General features: G+C 39.0%; 1 protein-coding gene across 1 annotated transcript in view; it reads right to left on the reverse strand.

Annotated features, from left to right (window-relative positions):
- CEP83 (centrosomal protein 83) overlaps positions 1 to 6430 on the reverse strand; it is a 156376-nt gene extending 149946 nt beyond the window's left edge. Inside the window, exon 1 of the mRNA XM_017868397.1 lies at positions 5901 to 6430. The gene's annotated coding sequence lies outside the window, so the exon portion shown is untranslated. The remainder of the gene's footprint in view (positions 1 to 5900) is intronic.
- Between the last annotated feature and the right edge of the window lie 15194 nt (positions 6431 to 21624).

Consider the following 21624-nt stretch of genomic DNA (forward strand, 5'->3'; position numbering starts at 1 on the left):
ATATATATATATATATATCATTTTACACATTCAGACAATGAGGACCAAAAAACTAAGTAACTGGTTCAAAAAGTCATGAAGCTAGTAATCTAACCTTCACTCTCAGGATCCAGGCTCTTTCCTCTGTTATGCTGCTAAGCAAGAACTTAAACTACCCCCATTTGCAAGTTCAGATCTTTGTAGAGGGCATCTTCATTTAGATGGGTTTACGTTTATAGGATTACACACTCAACGTTTCTTGAGCAACAATTTCCACTTAATCAATAAACTAAATATGATGTGCATTCCTTCACACTGATAAGGTTTCCAAAATCTTACCCTACTCTGGTTTTCCTCCCTACTTTCTTTCTCCCCCTTCCTATTACATTCTGGTGTTCACAAGCTCCCTTCTGATTCTACACAACTCTCTCTAGGAACCTCACCTATACCTAGTATTTCAACTACCGCTAACGTTGATGACTCTTCTCTCTCTCCAACTTCAAGAAATGTCTCCCTAGTTTTCTTTGACTAACTCCCTCCGTCCAAGTACACCCTACAAACTACACTTACAAGATTCTAAAGAGACAGTCCTCAATTGTAGCGTATTCTTTCTAGTTCTAGGCCAGGTATCCTTCCTACATGTCCCAGAACACATTCTTACCTATACTTATGAAATTTAACATGCTTTATTACAAATTACTAATTACTTTGTCCATTTCTCCCATCAGCCAATAAGGTGCTTGAGACTTAGCACTATGTCTTATTCACAATCCCCCCAGTGCCTAGCATAGCGCAAGACACATAATAGGCACTCAAATATTGATTAAACCCATAAACAGGAGAAATAAAATTTGCTTTAAATTGGAAGCATACAATTTCTGAAGCAAACTTTCAGAGATTTATATTTTCAAATGAGAAGATAGGCCACGAAAGGTAAAGTGACTCACCCAGTCAAGCCTTGGTCTCCTGAATCACAATTCTCTTCCCACAAAATTACAGTGCCTAGGCTGGGCGCAGTGGCTCACACCTGCAATCCCAGCACTTTGGGAGGCCAAGGAGGGTGGATCATAAGGTCAGGAGATTGAGACCACCCTGGCTAACACGGTGAAATTCCGTCCCTCTTAAAAATCAAAAAATTAGCCGGGCATGGTGGCACGTGCCTGTAGTCCCAGCTACTTGGGAAGGCTAAGGCAGGAGAATTGCTTGAACCCAGAAGGCGGAGGTTGCAGTGAGCCAAGATCACACCACTGCACTCCAGCCTGCAGACAGAGTGAGACTATGTTTCAAAAAAAAAAAAAAAAATTACAGTGCCTATTAAATTGTGCTTATTGATCTAAGCTTTCTATGAAGTTCTAGAAGTAATACAAAAATGTTACAAAGAACCATTTCAACTTCATCCACCCCAGCTCTGGCTGGCTATATCAGTTGTAGAGAAGTCTGTTATTACATAATAGTTTTTCTGCCCAGAATAATCTTTAATTAAACCAGTATCTTCACGTGTCCACGTGTCCTTCACCCACAAAATAATTCAATACATACTTATCATGCATCTCTATGTAAAACAATGTGCAAGAAGTTATAATTCGACAGTACTCTAAAAAATATCCTTAAGACCATATAGTGTATGCCCCTTAAGTTTAACAATATCTGAAATAGCTGCCTTAAAACAAAATGCAATCATACTTGAGAGAGGATGATTATGAACATCAGAGATAGGCAATGCAGCTTCATCGGGAAAATCCCTATAGTCTAATGCTACTGTTTTCAAGGGTTGCTACATTATACTGAAATTGTGTTACTGCGCAACAACTCAGAAGCCAGAATGGCAAATTCACTCAAGAAATAACTGAATCAAACGAGTATTTATGAAAGCATTCTGAGACTCAACTTCACTTTTTTTACCTTCAACTGAAGTAACTCTTCGTTATAAGCATCAGATACAGGATCTTTGTTGAGACTGCAAAAACTACATGGATATTTTATAGACATATTTTGAGACAGATGTGCTTTCCAAAAGGGAATGGCCAGGTTTAGGTTCCTACTAACTCTGAATTTTAGTCCAAAAGCAATCTGAAGTCACAATATACAGAAGGCAAATAACTGGGCTTTTCCTTTCTTAATTTCTTCCATTCTGGATTATAGCTCAGTTAAAAGAAATAGTAGGCCAGGCATGGTGGCTCATACCTACAATCCCAGCACTTTGGGAGGTCAAGGTGAGTGGATCACTTGAGGCCAGGAGTTCTGAGACCAGCCTGGTAAATGTGGTGAAACCCTGTCTCTACTCAAAATACAAAAAAAAGCCAGGTGTGGTGGCATGCACCTGTAGCCCCAGCCACTTGGGAGGCTGAGGCAGGAGAACTGCGTGAGCCCACAAGTTTGAGGTTGCAGTGAGCTAAGATTGCACCACTGCACTCCAGCCTGGGAGACAGAGCAAGACTCCAACTCAAAAAAAAAGAAAAAGAAAGAAACAGTACTAGACTTGACAGTCAGTGATCTCTCCATGACCTAAAGAGGGGAATCCTGATGAAAAAAATATATAATTAATAAACTAATATTCTACTAGGAACCAGGAAATTGACCAAACTCCCCAAGCCCACTGAAGATAGTACCAGCATTCCTGAGAGTCCTTACTGCTGGTATTGCCATGGGAAATTCTCAAATACTCACTTTCTAGGAACAGAATCTTTATTTCTGATTTCCTACTCTTTAATCTTTTTTACAGTTTACTGTTGCCATTTCTCCTTCAGTTACTCTCTTCTCTCAACAACCTTACTTTCACAATACTTACAAAAGGGGGGAGAGTAGAAATACATAATTGTCATTGCATTAGTCCATTTTCATATTGCTATAAAGAACTGCCTGAGATTGGGTAATTTGTAAAGGAAAGAGGTTTAATTGATTCACAGTTCCACATGGGTGGAGGGGCCTCAGAAAACTTACAGTCATGGCAGAAGGTGAAGGGAAAGCAAGGCACCTTCTTCGCAATGTAGCAGGAAGGAGAATGGACATAGGAGGAACTACCAAACACTTATATAACCACCACATCTCATGAGAACTCACTGTCGCGAGAACAGCATGGGGGAAATTGCTGCCATGATCCAATTCCCTCCACCTGGTCTCTCCCCTGACACACGGGGATTATGGAGATTATAATTCAAGGTGAGATTTGGGTGGGGACACAAAGCCTCATCAGTCGTCCTTAAGAAATATTTATTCAGCAACTTCTATTTGGAAAAGACTAAGAATATAGCTCATCGAGATCTGAAAGTCCTGCCCTTAATAAGCTTATAATCTAGTTAGGAAGTCAAAAAAGTTAAAATAATATAACAAAAAGTGTAAGTATCAAATAAATATAACTCACAAATACATACTATTCCTATGTATGTATGAGGTCATGGTGGAGTTGAACCTTATAGAAAAGGTACAATTTAGATTTTAAGAAAGAAGGGAACAAGATCAGGACATGCAGACTAATATGGAAAGGATAAAGTATAGAGCAGGTTTAAGGGGATAGTGAAGAAACCAATCTGGGCACAGACACCTTTTCCATGAAGAACATGTGCTTGAAAAGGCAAGGCGAGAGGATTTCGAAGAGTTCAGCTTAAGTCAAGAAACGTGAACTTGGATTAATAGGAAGTTTTTTACACAGATTTACACACATTCCCTAAAAGCAATACAGGCTAAACAATGTGGACAATTTACTTACTGAACCTAATACATTATGTATGACAAAATTAAAAGCAAGCTCATTTACTTTAGGCAAAGAGACAGTACCTAGGGGTGGGGAAATTCTGACAAGTCACTAAAATTCACTAATCTTTCTGTTAAGATTTCATTCTAAGCTTCTTGAATTAGAACATCCCATGACATAATGCTGATTTCTGATTACTAAGAATTATATGAGTCATTCTTGATTTTTCTTCTTCTCCGTCTTGCTCAACTTTTGAATATTTCATTACTTCAACATCAGCATATAGAAAAGAAAAAAGGAGAGAACTAAAATGAAGTCCATGGATTTGAGCAATACATAAGAGCATCTGACATAAAGAACATTAAACTTCAAGTTCCAATTCCCATTATTAATGGATTTCAAAGTCATTTAGTCTCATCACGTCTCAGATTTTCTCACATACTTGCTTACTTGATAGGTTATTGATTCAAAAGATCATTCAAAAAGTGTTCTGAAAACAACTTGCCATAAAAATTGTATCATTAAGGGTTCAATAAGAGGAGACAGTGAGGTGACTGGTAAACCAAGGATTAAAAACTACTTGTGAATAGGCCAGGCACGCTGGCTCATGCCTGTAATCCCAGCACTTTAGGAGGCCAAGGGGGGCAGATCGCCTGAGGTCAGGAGTTCGTGACCAGCCTGGGCAATATGGTGAAACCCCATCTCTACCAAAAATACAAAAATTAGCAGGGCATGGTGGCATGCGCCTGTAACCCCAGCTACTCGGGAGGCTGAGATGTGAGAATCGCTTGAAACAGGGAGGCGGAAGTTGCAGTGAGCCGAGATCACACCATTGCATTCCAGCCTGGGCGACAAAAATGAAACTCTGTCTCAAAAAAAAAACCCAACAACCTGTGAATAATCCGTATTTCATTCTTCCAGTGCTGCACGGAATTCTAAATTGTATTTCACTATTATTTGAGAATGTTCTAAATAGAGTCTGCACACTTCCTCTGATCTGGAAAGAAAATACTCAAAGTAAGGGGAACACCCAGCATACTCTGTCCTAAATAACCAAAGGACAACTCAAAACCATTTGCAACTCTCAGGAGAGTCCTGTGTGACACCTGTAACATAAAGCCTTCTGGCCTGGTGCGATGGCTCACACCTGTAATCCCAGCACTTTGGGAGGCTCAGGTGGGCGGATCATCTGAGGTCGGGAGTTCGAGACCAGCCTGGCCAACATGGTGAAATCCCATCTCTAATAAAATACAAAAATTAGCCAGGCGTGGTGGCGCGCGCCTGTAATGCCAGCTACTCAGAAGGCTGAGGCGGGAGAATCGCCTGAACGCAGGAGGCGGAGGTTGCAGTGAGCCGAGATCGCGCTACTGCACTCCAGTCTGGGAGACAGAGCGACACTCAGTCTTAAATAAATAAAGCATTCTAATTCTGAACAAACTGAGTTTGAAATCAAACCTCAATACAAAAGGTGAGTATTAATTCTAACCACTTGCAGGCTAAACTCATAAATACGGAGAATTCTGAATCCAGGTAACCGTAGGATAGATACATTTATTGTGTTTTAAATGTCAGACTTGTTTACAGAGATGTTGCTTGGTAACAGAAGCACTGCTTTAACAACCTACTCTGTTTTAGAGCTGCTCAAAGTCTGAATAGATTATAAGTATCATATACACGAAATTCAGACAAGTCTCTCCTCATCCTAGACATCTGTAAGATTTGAAAGAGCTTCCTCATTTCAACTAACTAAAGGCTTTAAAAATACTTAGCAGTGGATATTTTTAAGAGCAAAATGGCCATTGATTATGGTCAAAATAGTTGGACACTGAGGATTCACCAAAGTATTTAAACCTGACATACGCTAACATATTTTAGGTGTTATCTTAGTAATGACAGTCGACATCACGGTTCATTCAAATTGTCTTCAAAGCCAAGGAAAATGGTAGCACAGCTTTTTCATCGTAAATTAAGCTGGAGGTACTTAAACGTTTGGCCAATTACCAAACTGGCTACACAACCACCAAGCCAGTGTGCATCCAAAAGCTCCATAAAGAGTTTCACGTGCGTCCAACTGGCTTCACAACAAGTCTCTCTGCCTACTTTTCTAATACGAGCTTCCACTACTTTACGAGGAAAATAAAAAAAGTATTTAAGGGCAGTTTGTGGAGGGTCAAAATGAGTATTCCAAAATACAAACAAGACGCCGTTCCCAGAAACAGAGGTTACATACCAGACGCACGCATGCTCCTTGAAACGCGCACACGGAAAACTTAAGTGACCGCAGTTCTGGCCGCGCTCGCCACCGGGGACACCTCCACAGCTCCAACCACCTGCACCCACTCAACTCCGCTTACGGAGGCATTGGGACTAAGGGTTACAGTCCTACAGCGGGGTGTCGGCCCAGCCCGCCACGCCTAGCTCTTTAGCTCGCAGCGCAAGCTGAAGAGGAGGAGGGCCGAGCGGACCCCTCGGGCTCCTGTCCCTAGGGAAATGTGAAGTATCCCGGGAGAGGTCCGAAGGCGGCGGCGGCGGTGGAAAGCCCCGCTCTTCCGTGTGGACCGGGCTCCTCAGGGGTGCGGCGCCACCCGCCGTGCTGACCTCCAGCCCCGAAGCTGCCTCATCGCACCGCCCCTCCAGCTTGGAGGAGCGGGCTCTGTCCAGGGCCCCAGCGGCGCGCGAAGCAGGAAGTCCCACCCCCACGCCGACGTCACCGACGCCACGGAAGCCAGATGCTGCCGGAGCCGTTAGAGGGAGGAGACAAACAAACCTAGGCGGGAGCGGTCACCGGTGACTGCGGTAGCGGCGGGGCTGGGATGCGTTCCCGAAGGCGTTCCTGGAGGCCCCTGGGTAGACTCAGAGATCCCCAGAGTTTCAGGGGACGGAAAATCGAGCCCCAGGCACTTGCCTCTGGGAGGCAGAGTGACGCGCGTCGTTGGAGCGCGAAGCCGGTCTCCCTAGCCTCTGGCCCACACAGCGTCTCCAGGCGTTTTCCTTCTTTTCGCGCCTCTCCTTCCCTCTTCCCCACACTCTTTGAGAGCCTCAAATGGTAATCCTGCCGCCACCCTCTCTCCTTTAGCCCGCCTGCCGTCGTCCCCGTGTGTGCAGATAATCGCTCCCGAAGCCGCCTGCCTGCCGCGGCTGGGCATCAGCCCACGAATGGGGAGTTGGCTCAGCTTGCCACGAGGGAACCTCAGGTCAGGACCAATCACCCAGAAGAGAGCCCTCCTCGCTCCCGCACCTCCTGCTCCAAGTCTCCTGTCCTGGTTATCCCAAGTTCAGGGCCCACCTGGGGTCACATGGGGAACTACTTAAGGCTGTAAACAAGAGTTGGAAGAGGAGATGCTAGCTTTTGAGAACTTCCATGATCATCCAAAGGCTGAAACAAAGTAGGCGGTCAACCTTTCAAAATACGTGTTGGAAGAAACAGACACCTTCCCATCCCCAGCGTTTGTTCAGTGCCTTGGTTGGGCTTTGATTCTCACTACTTTGTGAAGCAAAGCTTATTTTTACCCCCAAGGTTATGATTTTTCAGGCTCTAGTTATTAGGCAACTGTGAGGTGACTTTTTTGTTGAAATGAGGGAAAACGGGCCCTTAGAAAGGACCGTGTCTCTTTAGAGAAGAGGGAAAAAAAGGACAGTGGGGTAGTAATGGAATGTTGCTGGATGGATTACGTAGATGAGACATGGGAGATAGAGAATCCAGAAATTCCCGTGTATGTGTGAGTGTTTAGTATGGTCACATTTGCTGAGAATTGTGTGTCAAGTACTGGAATACTTTTTCAGGTTATCTTATTTAACTCGCACATCTCTGTAAGGTAGGTGCAATCGTTATCTCCATTTTACAGAGTTGCCCAAGACCATTACTTTTAAGCGTTGGAGCCAGACAACTCCAGAAATCTCAGTGGTAACCAGTAAACTATACATTACAAATTACTGGTCAGTAGGAAAAAGATTATTCGAGAAATGGCGGTGGCTCACGCCTGTAATTCCAGCACTCTGGGAGGCCAAGGCAGGTAGATCACCTGAGGTCAGGAGTTGGAGACCACCCTGGCCAACATGGTGAAACCTCATCTACTAAAAATACAAAGAATTAGCGGGGCGTGGTGGCGGGCGCCCTGAAATCCCAGCTACTCGGGAGGAGGAGGCAGGAGAATCACTTGAAGCAGGGAGGCGGAGGTTGCAGTGAGCCGAGATCGCGCCATTGCACTCCAGCCTGGCCAACAAGAGTGAAACTGTCTAAAAAAAAAAAAAAAGAAAAGAAAAGAAAAAAACGCAAATTTAACTACACGAAGATTATAATCTACAAAGTTAGAAAACAGTGAACCAGTGGAAAAAACATTAGAATCATGTGCAAAAAGGATTCATAATATACAAAGAGCTGTTAGAAATCAATTAAAAATTTAAACACTCCAATTACTAAAATTGACGAAAAATGCCAATAGAACATTCCTAAGCCGAGAAAAATATTCAGTTAACAAACGTAAAGTTGTCACACTTCCAAACAGTTGTTTTTTTGTCTATCATTGTTGATAGGAGTGTGGGATACGATTACTGTCAGGCATTTTTGGTTTGAAGGTAAAATTGGTACAACCCTATTTACCAAAATTTAACATGCTTTAACCTTTGCCCCATAGCTGTCTCATTTCTGAGGCATATACCCTAAGGAAATAAGAAAATCACAAGGATACTCTTTGCCACCTTTTATAAAAATAATGCTTCTAGAAACAAATGTCCATCACTAGGACACTAGTTAAGGAAATTATGGTTGGTACATGCAATGGAGTACTCTTGACCCATTAAAAACTGATGTAAAGTTCTTTATTTGCATGAAAATATGTCCAAAAAATATAGTTTCACCTCAAGAAAAAAAATATATATATATAATTTAGCAAGTACAGTGCTGTCCTAATGTGAATATGTGTGTACCTATGTTAACATAAGTGTACAAAAATATCTGGAAGGAGGTCAAAATACAGGTGGTTTACATTTTGTCTTTTGGACTTTTTATCTTGGTGGTGTTTTTTGTAATTTATTATTTTACAAAACAAAGATGTGTTTTATTTTGTAATTAAAGCTGTGCCAGTGAAAAAGGAGCCAGTTGACTCGACCTCAACAAGTAGGTAACCATGATGAAGTAACTATGGCTGGGGATCTGAGTCTCAGCTTTCTTGCGTCTATAAATTTGATTATATTCATTTACCTATAGTTGGACAAGCTAACCTACCACTTGGACATCATAGTTTTGATTCCCCATATTGGACTGGGTACCCATTCTGTGTGTTCTCTGTGTGCCTTCATGGTATTTGTCACACTACAGTGTATAATTCCGTCTGTGCCAGTAGATTGTTTGCTCCTGCCATACATATACACATGCACATACATCCTTTTTCTGCTACATGTTACACATTTCTTTTGATTTATTATTTGTCATCTACATTTGTGTATAGAAGTTTTAATTTTAACATAGCCAAAATGCTAATGAAATCCCATAGATATTAAAGGGATACTTGGAACAACTTTATGCCAATAATTCAGTAACTTAAGCAAAATGAACAAATTCCTAAAAAAAAAATACAAATTACCAAAAGTGACACAAGAAGGAAAAGAAAATCTAAATGTCTCAATGTCTATTTAAAAAATTGAATTTATAAGCAAAACACTTTCCACAAAGAAAACTCCAGCTTGATGACTGCGCCAGTGAATTTTATCAGACATTTAAGGGAGACAAAGTACCAATCCTACACCATTTCAGAAAATAGAACAGGGAGAAATACTTCTATACTCAAGAGGCAAGCATAATCATGCCAAAATTTTTTTCCTGATACCAAAATTTAACATTTTACAAGAAAATTATTGACTGATAGTCCTCATGAATATATATATATAAATTCTTAAAAGTATTAGCAGATTGAAACTTGCAATATAGAGGATTAGTAGATACCATGACCAAGGAGAGTGAATTTAACGTTAAAAAATCAGTGTAATTTATCACATTAACAGAACAAGAGAAATTGTTTCAACAAACACAGAAAAAGGATTTGACAAAATTCAAAGCCCATGAATGTTTAAAAAAAGAAACAACAACCAAAAAAAAACAACTCTAAGCAGCCTAGCAATAGAAGGGAATTTCCTCAATGATTTGAAAAACTTAATGGTGAAATATTAAATCCTTTTCTCCTAGGAACAGGAATAACAAATATGACAAGAATTTTCTGCTCTCACTGCTTCTATTTAGGATATTGGAGGCCCTAATCAATGCAAAAAAGCAATAAGAAAAAGCATAAAGATTGGGAAGACTCAGATATCCTGATTTCAGAACTTGCTATGAAGCTACAGTAATCAAGATAATACTATGCTCATATAAAGATAGGAGTACAAATCAATGGAATATAATTGAGTCCAGAAATAAAGCCTTATGTTTATGTCAGTTGACTTTCAGCAAAACACCAATACAACTCAATTGGAGAAAGAGTAGTCTTTTCAACAAATGGAACTGGGAAAACTGGATAGCCACATGAGGAAAAAATTAAATTGGAACTCTACCTCACACCATTTATGACTATTAAGATGAACCAAAGATCCAAACACAAGAGCTCGAATTATAAAACTCTTAGAAAAAAATATAACTAAATCCTTATCACCTTGAATTAGGCAGTGGCTTCTTTGATGTGACAAAAAGCACAACCAAGGGAAAAAATGAATGCATTAAAATTAAAACATCAAAATCAATAGCCAGGCATGGTGGCAGGCACCTGTAGTCCCGGGTACTCGGGAGGCTGAGGCAGGAGAATGGCGTAAACCCGGGAGGCAGAGCTTGCAGTGAGCTGTGATCTGGCCACTGCACTCCAGCCTGAGCGACAGAGCAAGACTCCATCTCAAAAAAAAAAAACTTCATCAACATCAAAACCTTTATGCTTCAGGCTGGGCACAATGGCTCATGCCTGTAATCCCAGTACTTTGGGAGGCCAAGGCAGGCGGATCACCTGAAGTCAGGAGTTCAAGAGCAGCCTGGTCAATATGGTGAAAACCCGTCTCTACTAAAAATACAAAAATTAGCCAGGCATAATGATGTGCACCTGTGATCCCAGCTACTCGGGAGGCTGAGGCAGGAGAGTTGCTTGAACCCAGGAGGCAGAAGTTGCAGTGAGCCAAGATTGCACCACTGCCCTCCAGCCTGGGCAACACAACAAGACTCCATCTCAAAAAATTGCTTCAAAGAAAAATATCAAGAAAGTGAAAAGACAATCCACAGAATGGGACAAAATATTCTGGAAATCATATATCTGGTAAGGGTGCACTGTTCAGAATATAAAGAACTCGTAATTCAACAATAAAATCCAATTTAAAATGGACAAAGGATTTCAATAAACATTTCTTCAAATAAGATATACAAATGGCCATAAGCACATGAAAAGATGCTCAGTGTAATTAGTCATTAGGGAAATACACATCAAAACCAGGTGATACCACTTCACTAGGATGACTAATTTTTTTAAAGAATGGACAAGAACAAGTGTTAGGACATGAAGAAATTGGAATCCTCATACTCTGGTGTATCCATGCAATGGATTACTATTCCTCTATTAAAAGGAATGAAGTACTGATTCATGCTACAAATTGATGAACCTTAAACACATATGCTAAGTGAAAGCCACATATTATGTAATTCCATTTATATGAAATGTTAATAATGGGCAAATCCATAGGGAAAGAAAATAGATTAATAGTCAGGGGCTGGGGACCGGGACAGTAGGGATTGACTGCTAGTAAGTATGGAGTTTATATTTGGAATGATGAAGATACCCTGAAGTTAAATAGTGGTAATGGTTGTACAAACTTGTGAATATGCTAAAAATCACCAAATTATATGCCTTAAAAGTGAATTTTATGGTATGTGAATCAAATCTCAAATTTTTTAAATGGGAAGAAATAAGTACAGTAGTTCCCCCTTATCTGCTGGGGATACATTCCAAGACCCCCAGTGGAAACCTGAAACCATGGATCGTACCAAACCTTATATACACTCTATTTTTTTTCTGTGTATACATACCTATGATAAAGTTTAATTTATAAATTAGGCACAGTAAGAGACTAACAACAATAATGAAATAGAACAATTATAATAATATACTGTAATTAAAGGTATGTGACTGGTCTCCCAAGATACTGTACTATTCTTGCGATGATGTGAGATGATAAAATACCTACATGACAAGAGGAAGTAAGGTGAATGAGGTAGGCATTGTGACATAGTTTTAGGCTACTGTTGACCTTGAACACAAGCGTTGTGATAATGATGATCTTATAACCAAGTTGGCTACTACATGACTAACAGGTGGGTAGCATATACAGCATGGATATACTAGACAAAGAGATGATTCCAGGCATGACAGAACAGAGTAGTATGAGATTTCATCATGCTACTCAGAACAGCATGCAGTTTAAAACATGAATTATTTCTAGAATTTTCCATTTAGTATTTTTGGACCAAGGTTGACCACAGGTAACTGAAACCACAGAAACAGAAACTGCAGGTAAGGGGAGACTATTGTAAAATTATATTCACAGACAATATGATTGTATGCATACAAAACTCTATAGAATATATAAAAAAGGTACGAGAGGGCGCAGTGGTTCATGCTTGTAATCCCAGCACTTTGGGAGGCCGAGGCAGGTTGATCACCTGGGGTCAGGAGTTCAAGACCAGACTGACCAACATGGAGAAATCCTGTCTCTACTAAAATTACAGAAAATTAGCCGGGCGTGATAGTGCATGCCTGTAATCCCAGCTACTTGGGAGACTGAGGCAGGAGAATCGCTTGAACCTGGGAGGTGGAGGTTGCAGTGAGCCGAGATCATGCCATTGCACTCCAGCTTGGGCAACAAGAGCAAAACTCCGTCCAAAAAAAAAAAAAAGTATGAGAAATAGTAACTTCATTTAACAAGTGATAAGATACATGCTCAGTATAGCAAAAATCAATTCTATATACTAGCAATAGAAAGTGGAATTGTAAACAATACCATTTGTAATGTATCCAGAAACATCCAAAACCTTGGAATAAACAAAAGATGTGCAAGATCTCTGTATTGAAAAACAACAAAATGAGTCCGGGTGCAGTGGATCATGCCTGTAATTCCAGTACTTTGGGAGGCTGAGGCAGGTGGACTGCTTGAGGTCAGGAGTTTGAGACAGCCTGGGCAACATGGCAAAACCCCATCTCTACTAAAAATACAAAAATTAACCGAGCGTGGTGGTGTGCACCTGTGATCCCAGCTACTCCGGAGGCTGAGGCACGAGAATCACTTGAACCCAGGAGGTGGAGGCTGCAGTGAGCCGAGATTGTGCAACTGCACGCCAGCCTGGGTGACAGAGTGAGACCCTGTCTCAAAAAAAAAAAGAGCAAACACAAAACATGGATAGAAGATAATTAAAGAAGACTTAAATAATAGAGAAATATTTTATATTCATGGATGGGAACACTCAGTAATATTATCCTATCCTTCCTAAATTGATATGTAGATTTTCCGTATCAGAATTCCAGCAGGTTAAGGAATAAAAAACTACACATTGAGTACAGTGTATACTACTAGGTTGATAGTTGCACCAAAATCTAATAAATCACCACTAAGGAACTTATCCATGTAACCAAAACCACCTTTTTTCCAAAACTATTGAAATAAAATATAAAATTATCTCACAAAAAAAAAAATCCAGCAGGCTTTTTTTTAGGACAAAATCCAAAACTTATGTGAAAAAATGAAGGATCTAGAATTGCCAAAATAATCTTTAAAAAGAACAAAGTTGGAAGACTTACTACCTGATTTCAAGCCTTTTATAAAGTTACAGTAATCAAGACTGTTATTTCCATAAGGATAGACTAGTAGTTAAATAGAACAGATTAAAGTCTAAAAATAGATCTATACATATAAAATCATTTCATTTTTGACCAAGGCATCAAAGCAATTCAATAAGAAAAAAATTGATTAATAAATATTACTAAAACAACTGGATAACTATTTAGGGAAAATAAAAAGAACATCAACCTTTCATCTCCATACACAAATTCAAGATGCCTCCTAGGCCTAACATAAAACCAAGATCCATAAAACTTCTAAAAGAAAACAGAAGAATCTCTTAATAACCTTGGAGTTGGCAGGTATTTATTGCATGAGACACAAAAAGCACTAACCATAAAAAGAAAAAAATTGAAAGATTGGAGTTTATTGAAATACCTTGCTCTTCAAAGTTACCATTAAGCTACAGACTGGGAAATATTCACTACATATGTATCTGGCAAAGGACTTCTACAAGCTAACAAAAAAAATAGTTATTAACAATAACTCATTTAAGCTAATAGCAAAGACATGAACATTCCCTTCATGAAAGATATACAAATGGCTAATACATTTAAAAGTTCCTCAATATCCTGCATTAAATAATACATTTAAAAAGATCCTATCACAGATGATAGGATCTTGTAGAAAATCCTAAAGATTTCACAAAACAGAACTGATGAATGAATTCAGAAAGTAGCAGGATACAAAGTCAACACACAAAAATCAGCTCTTATTATTTATACACTAACAACAATCTGAAAAGAAAATTCCAAAAGTATCATTTTGATGTATGATAACATCAAAAAGAAAAAAATGCTTAGGAATTAACCAAGGAGGTGAACAATGCAAAATAAATTAAAGAAGATATAAATAAATGGAAACACATCTATGTTCATGGATTGGAAGGCAGTATTAAAATGTCAATACTATACGAAATGATCAACACATTATGCAATCCCTATTAAAATCCCAATGACAATTTTGCAGAAATGGAAAATCATCCTAAAATTCATATGGAATCTCAAGGGAACTGAAACAGTCAAAACAATCTTGAAAAAAGAACAAGCCTCGTGTACTCACACTTCCTGATTTCAAAACTTACTACAAAGCTATAGTAATTAAAACAGTGTAGTACTGGTGTAAAGACAGACATAGAACAATGAAATAGAATGGAGAGCCTAGAAATAAACTCTCTCATTTATGATCAAATAGTTTTTGACAAGGGTACCAAGACCAATGTGGAAAGGACAGTCTTTTCAACAAATAGTGCTGGGAAAACCAGACCCAGAATGAAGTTGAACCCTTACCCAACACCATATACAAAAATTAACTCAAAAAGGTAAGAAGACATAAACATAAGACTTAAAACTATAAACCTCTTAGAAGAAAATACAGAATGAAAGCTTCATAGCATTGGATTTGACATTGATTTCTTGGATATTAAACCAAAGGCCTAGGCAACAAAAGAAAAAATAGACAAATTTCAGTTTTTGAAAATTTTAAAATTTTGTATATCAGATGACACTATCAACAGAGTAAAAAGGCAAGCCACAGAATAGGAGAAAATACTTTTAAGTAATATCTGATAAGTGATTGATATTCAGAATTTATAGAGAACTCCTAACAAAGAATACTATTTTAAAATGGGCAAAGGAGGCCAGGCATGGTGGCTCATGTCTGTAATCCCAGCACTTTGGGAGTCTGAGGTGGGCAGATCACTTGAACTCAAGAGTTCAAGACCAGCCTGGACAATATGGTAAAACCCCGTCTCTACCAAAAATACAAAAAATTAGCCAGACATGGTAGTGTGTGCCTATAATCCCAGCTACTCAGGAGGCTGAAATGGGAGGATCACTTGAGCCTGGGAGGCAGAGGCTGCAGTGAGCCAAGATCACACCACTGCACTCCACCCTAGGTGACAGAGCAAGACTCCATCTCTAAATAAGTAAATAGATGGCAAAGGACACGAATGGACATTTCTCCAAAGAAAACATACAAATGGCCGATAAGCACATGAAAAGATGCCCCATGTAACTAATCATTATGATGCAAATCAAAAGTATAATGAGATACCACCTCACACCCATTAGAGTGGCTACTATTTTAAAAAAATATTAGCAAGGATGTGGAAAAATTGAAATCCTTGTGCACTGTTGATGGGAATGAAAATGGTAGAGCCATTATAGAAAACAGAATGGAGGCTCCTCAAAAAATTAAAAATAGAGTTATATAATCTAGCAATTCCACTTACGGGTATATACCTAAAATAACTGAAAGTACGTCTGTCTATATGCAGAAATGGAGCTAGAAGAAAAAATAGGTCTCAGATACTTGCACACCCATGTTCATACCAGCATTATTCACAATAGCTAAAATGTGGAAGCAACCCGAGTGTCCATCCACAGATAAATGAATGAGCAATATATGGTATATATATACAGTCGAACAGTGGTCCCCAAACTTTTTGGCACCAGTTTTGTGGAAGACAATTTTTCCACAGACTGGTGGGGGGCGGGTGGTTTCAGGATGATTCAGGCACATTACATTTATTGTGTATTTTATTTCTATTATTATTACATTCTAATATGAAATAATTACATAACTCATCATAATGTAGAATCAGTGGGAGCCCTGAGCTTGTTTTCCTGCAACTAGATGCTCCCATCTGGGGGTGATGGGAGACAGTGGCAGATCATCAGACATTAGATTCTCATAAGGAGCACACAACCTCGATCCCTCGCATGCACAGTTCACAATAGGGTTCGCACTCCTATGAGAATATAATGCCGCTGCTGATCTGACAGGTCGTAGAGCTCAGGTGGTAATGTGAGGGATGGGGAATGGCTGTAAATACAAATGAAGCTTTGTTTGCTCACCTGTCACTCCTTGCTTTGCAGCCCAGTTCCTAACAGGCCATGGAATGGTACTGGTCCATCTGATTCCACTTATCTGAGGTGCTTAAAGGAGTCAAAATTACAGGGACAAGAGAGTAGAATTGTGTTTGCCAGGGGCTGGTGGGGTGGGGGATCTGGGGAGTTACTGCTTAATGGGTATAGTTTCAGTTTTACAAGATAAAGAGAATTCTGGAGATAGATGCTGGTGATGGTTGCACAACATTTATGAATGTACAGTATTTAATACCATGGAACCATATACTACAAAATGGTTGTTATGTGTATTTTAACACAATAAAAAAAAATGGAGGAAGTACTTAATACCTTTGATCATCAAGGGAATGAAAATTAAATCTACGGTGGATTTCATTTCACAAACATTCCCAGGTGCTGAAATAAAATCTAGTAGCCCAAACATTAACAAAGATGTGAAACAGCTGGAACTTACACAGTGCTGATGTGAGTGTAAAATATTTTGGAAAAGTACTTTGCAATTTCTTTTTCATTGTACTTTCATCTACCTTATTCATGGCTCATCAATTTCACTTAGTTACCCAAGAGACGTGAAAATGCAAGTTCACAAGAAAACTTAGACAAAGAATGTTTAGGGCAACCTTATTCATAATAACCAAAAACTAATAACCTAAATGTATATCAACAGGAAAACAGATACAATTTAAAAATGATGTATATTCTTACAATGGAATACAACTCAGCAATAAAAAGGAACAAACTGCTAGTATACCTGACAACATGAGTAAGTCTCACAAATATTTTGATAAACAGAAGAAGCCAGGCACAACAGAATACAAACTGTACGGTTCTATTTGTATGAAATCCAAGAGAGACAATCTAGTTTTAGAAATTTCTAAGTGGTTATAGGGGACAGTGATTGAAAGGAGTCCAAGTTTCCAAGATGGTAGATTATATTTTGTTTCAAGTGGCAATTACACAGGATATACAGTTGTCAAAATTCATCAAATTGAGTAAGATATGTGTATTTTATTCTGTTAATTATGCCACAATAAAACATATTTTAAAGTGCTAATAGAAATAATACTTTTCTATTCACTGAAATACTAATGTTTGCCAGCAAGAGCACTCTCTTCCTTATATCAAGATAACCCAAGAAATCAGACTAGTAATCAGAAAGTTGGTGCACTCATACTCAGAGCAAGGGAAAGGTCCTAGGGATAAATCCAAACTGCAGAAAAATTTAATCAGTTCTCAAACAATAACAAATGGGTTACTCTACTATGGCAGATAAATGAAATAAATAATTGCTATGAATTAAGGACTTCAATATTGTGAAGCTAACAAAATTTGTATTACAGGTAAGTGGAATAATAGGATTTTTAGGAACCCAGTAAGGAAATTATCATACAAGTTTAATTTAAATTTTTTATTTCTCTGTACTTCAATGGATACAAACAAGTTTCAGGGTTTTTTGTTTTTTGTTTTTTTGGGGTTTTTTTGTTTTTGTTTTTGAGACAGTCTCGCTCTGTTGTCCAGGCTGGAGTGCAGTGGTGTGATCTCGGCTCACTACAACCTCCTCCTCCGGGGTTCAAGAGATTCTCCTGCCTCAGCACTTCCAGTAGCTGGGATTACAGGCGTGCACCACCATGTCCAGCTAATTTTTTTGTATTTTTAGTAGAGACAAGGTTTCACCATGTTGGCCAGGCTGGTCTCAAACTGTTGACCTCAGGTAATCCACCTGCTCGGCCTCCCAAAGTGCTAGGATTACAGGTGTGAGCCACCGGGCCTAGCAAGTTTAATGTTTTTTGTTTTGGGGTTTTGTTTGTTTGTTTGTTTTTTGGTTTTGGTTTTGGTTTTGGTTTTTAAAACGGAGGCTTGTGTATGTACAAGTACAGTGGTATGATCTTGGCTCACTGCAACCTCTTCCTCCCAGGTTCCAGTGATTCTCCTACCTCAGTCTCCTGAGTAGTTGGGACTACAGGTGCGCACCACCATGCCTGGCTAATTTTTGTATTTTTAGTAGAGACAGGGTTTCACCATGTTTGCCAGAATGGTCTTGATCACTTGACCTCGTGATCCATCTGTCTCAGACTCCCAAAGTAAGTTTAAGCTTTAAATGAGAAAAAGTATGGACATTTGGAGTATTTGTGCAAGAAATAACAATGCTTTAGGAAAAGGAATTCTTTATAAACAGTAGGCATTCCAGTATTGCATTTCCTTTAATACTTTGTTGCCAGAGCCAGAAATAATGTAAGAAGAATAAGCTTGTATTTCAGAATGTCAAGGAAAAAAAGTTATATGTCATATGGCTTGGTGGTAGACAAAACTATTTTTGTCTTAAAATTTCACATACCTTCTCCTTTAATTATCTCCTTTCCTCCTTTCCTTTTTCATCATTCTACTTTTATTTTCTTTCCTTCTCTTTCATCTTTTCTTTTTCTCTCCTTTTTTCTTCTTCTAGACCACATTTCTTAGCCTTATTTTCATAAGACATCTTTCAGTCCAAATGTTATCAGCAGAGAATTTGTTTGAATATACTGTAATAGATTTGCACAGTGGAGTACTATGCCACTATAAGAAGGACTGAGTAATATCTCTAAATATTGTTATTGAACAATCCTAGGACATAAGTTAAAAACTTTAAAAACAAGGTACGGAACAGTGGTGTACAGTAAGTTTTATGTAAGAAAGGAAGGGAAGGCCAGGCACAGTGGCTCATGCTTGTGATCCCAGCACTTTGGGAGGCCGAGATGGGCAGATTACGAGGTCAAGGGATCAAGACTATCCTGGCCAATATGGTGAAACCTCATCTCTACTAAAAATACAAAAATTAGCTGGGCGTGGTGGTGTGTGCCCATAGTCCCAGCTACTCAGGAGGCTGAGGCAGGAGAATTGTTTGAACTTGGGAGGCGGAGGTTGCAGTGAGCCAAGATCGTGTCATTGCACTCTAGCCTGACAACAGAGCAAGACTCCGTCTAAAAAAAAAAAAAAGAAAGAAAAAACTACAGAGAAATCTTGAATTTTAGTTATATTTTTATTAATATACTGATATTGTTATAAAAATATTGTTATGGTATATATGGGTAAAGCAAATAAGTGATTATGTTAGTATCATTAGGAACCAAATATTTTAGTGTAAGAGGAAAGATATGCAAGTATAAAATCAAAGACCTAAAATTCCTATAGTCTTATATTGAAATTGGAAGCATTAGTATGTTCTCAAGATTTAATTTTCTCTTTAAAAATATTATTTCGGCCAGGTGTGGTGGTTCACGCCTATAATCACAGCACTCTGGGAGGCTGAAGTGGGTGGATCACTTGAGGTCAGGAGTTCGAGAGTAGCCTGGCCAACATGGTGAAATCTCACCTCTACTAAAAATACAAAAATCAGCTGCGCGTGGTGGCAGGCACCTGTAATCCCAGTTACTCAGGAGTCTGAGGCAAGAGAATCCCTTTAACCTGGGGGGCGGAGGTTGCAGTGAACTGAGATCGTGCCACTGCACTCCAGCCTGGGCAGCAGAGTGAGACTCTGTCTCAAAAAAAGAAAAAAGAAAAATATACGTATTTCATAGCTCTTTCCACTGAAAAGGACTAGGAATAATAGCCTTATAGCAATGATCTCCCTTACCACTCAGGTTATGGTCTCTAAAAACCATTTCCCAGTAAAAGGAACCAAGTCTCCTTTGAGAAATAATTGACTCCAGGGTTGGTGTGGGAAATGTATAAGATGAGCTTGAAATAGCTTTTCATAACCAAAAGTAAGAAGGCATCACGTACTGTTAAGGTTGTTTCAGAAGAACTCAGGAGCCAACCTAAAGAAACTCCATCTAGTCAAAGGTGAGACAATTAAAGCATCATAATGAATGATTACTAAAGTGAATTGAAAATATCAAATATATTAAAATCCATAGTACATGACATTCAAAAGTAAACATTTACAGGATGTTTCAAATTCATTATTTGAAGTCTAGTTAATAAAGGAATTAAATTGAGCATTTGCTCTGCCTTTTCTATATAAACTGTATTTCCTATACAAATACAAGAAAAAAAGAACATTCTTTATATTTCAGGTAATAAAATCTGGAAATGATAAAAATTAGGGTATCATCATTTTTTCATCCCTTAGTGAAAAAAATTGACCTAGGCAATGCTCATCAGTGGCTGCTAGGACCATTAGATAAAGGGCTGATGGGAAACTTTCATATAGACTAGATTATGCTTTCAATACTTGAACCCACTAACCAATCTTAACTGAAAAAGAGAAACAGCCCAGATATTGATATGCTTTCTGCTTTGATGTAATGGGACAGGCATAGCTTCATCTGTGAAATATTCCTTCCAAAAAAGCCAAACCTGATAGATCAAGCCTCTATATCTAACAGCCAGATTACAGTAAATACAGAAAAAAGAGGAACATGACAAAATGACATACAGGGACACAATTAGTAAAATCCTGAATGTGAGAAACAATGTGACAAATGCTTCTTCAACAAATAAATGGCAGGAATTTTTTTAAAAAGGAATCATTCTAGATTAAGGGATATTTAAGATGCATATCAACCTAATGCAATATATAAACCTTGTTTGAACTGATGCAACCAAATCAACTGCAAAAAGACATTTGTGAAAATCCGAGAAAATTTTAAATTCCGTATATTTGATGAGATAAATAATTAGAGTTTTAAACTCTTCTTAGGTGACATAATAGTATGTGGTTATATTTTTTAAAGTTAAAGTAATTCTTTATGGATAAAATATATCTGGGTACTATCTGGGATTTGCTTTCAAATAATCTGAGAAGGTAGGAATGTTATCTAGATCAGTAGCTCTGAGAACTTAGCAGACCTACAGATCAGCTGGAGAGACTGTTAAAACATAGACTGCTGAACCCTACCTCAGAGATTCTGATTCAGTGGTCTGGAGTAAGGAGTAAGGTCAGTGAATTTGCATTTCTAACCATCTTCCAGGTAACACTAATGCTGCTGGTCCAGGGACCACATTTTAGGTAGCATTGGTAAGAATGAAAAAGATCAGGCCGGGCGCGGTGGCTCAAGCCTGTAATCCCAGCACTTTGGGAGGCCGAGACGGGCGGATCACGGGGTCAGGAGATCGAGACCATCCTGGCTAACACGGTGAAACCCCGTCTCTACTAAAAAATACAGAAAACTAGCCGGGCGAGGTGGCGGGCGCCTGTAGTCCCAGCTACTCGGGAGGCTGAGGCAGGAGAATGGCGTAAACCCGGGAGGC

This window comes from Rhinopithecus bieti, unplaced genomic scaffold, assembly GCF_001698545.2.
Source record: "Rhinopithecus bieti isolate Rb0 unplaced genomic scaffold, ASM169854v2 scaffold_2453, whole genome shotgun sequence".
Classification (NCBI taxonomy): domain Eukaryota; kingdom Metazoa; phylum Chordata; class Mammalia; order Primates; family Cercopithecidae; genus Rhinopithecus; species Rhinopithecus bieti.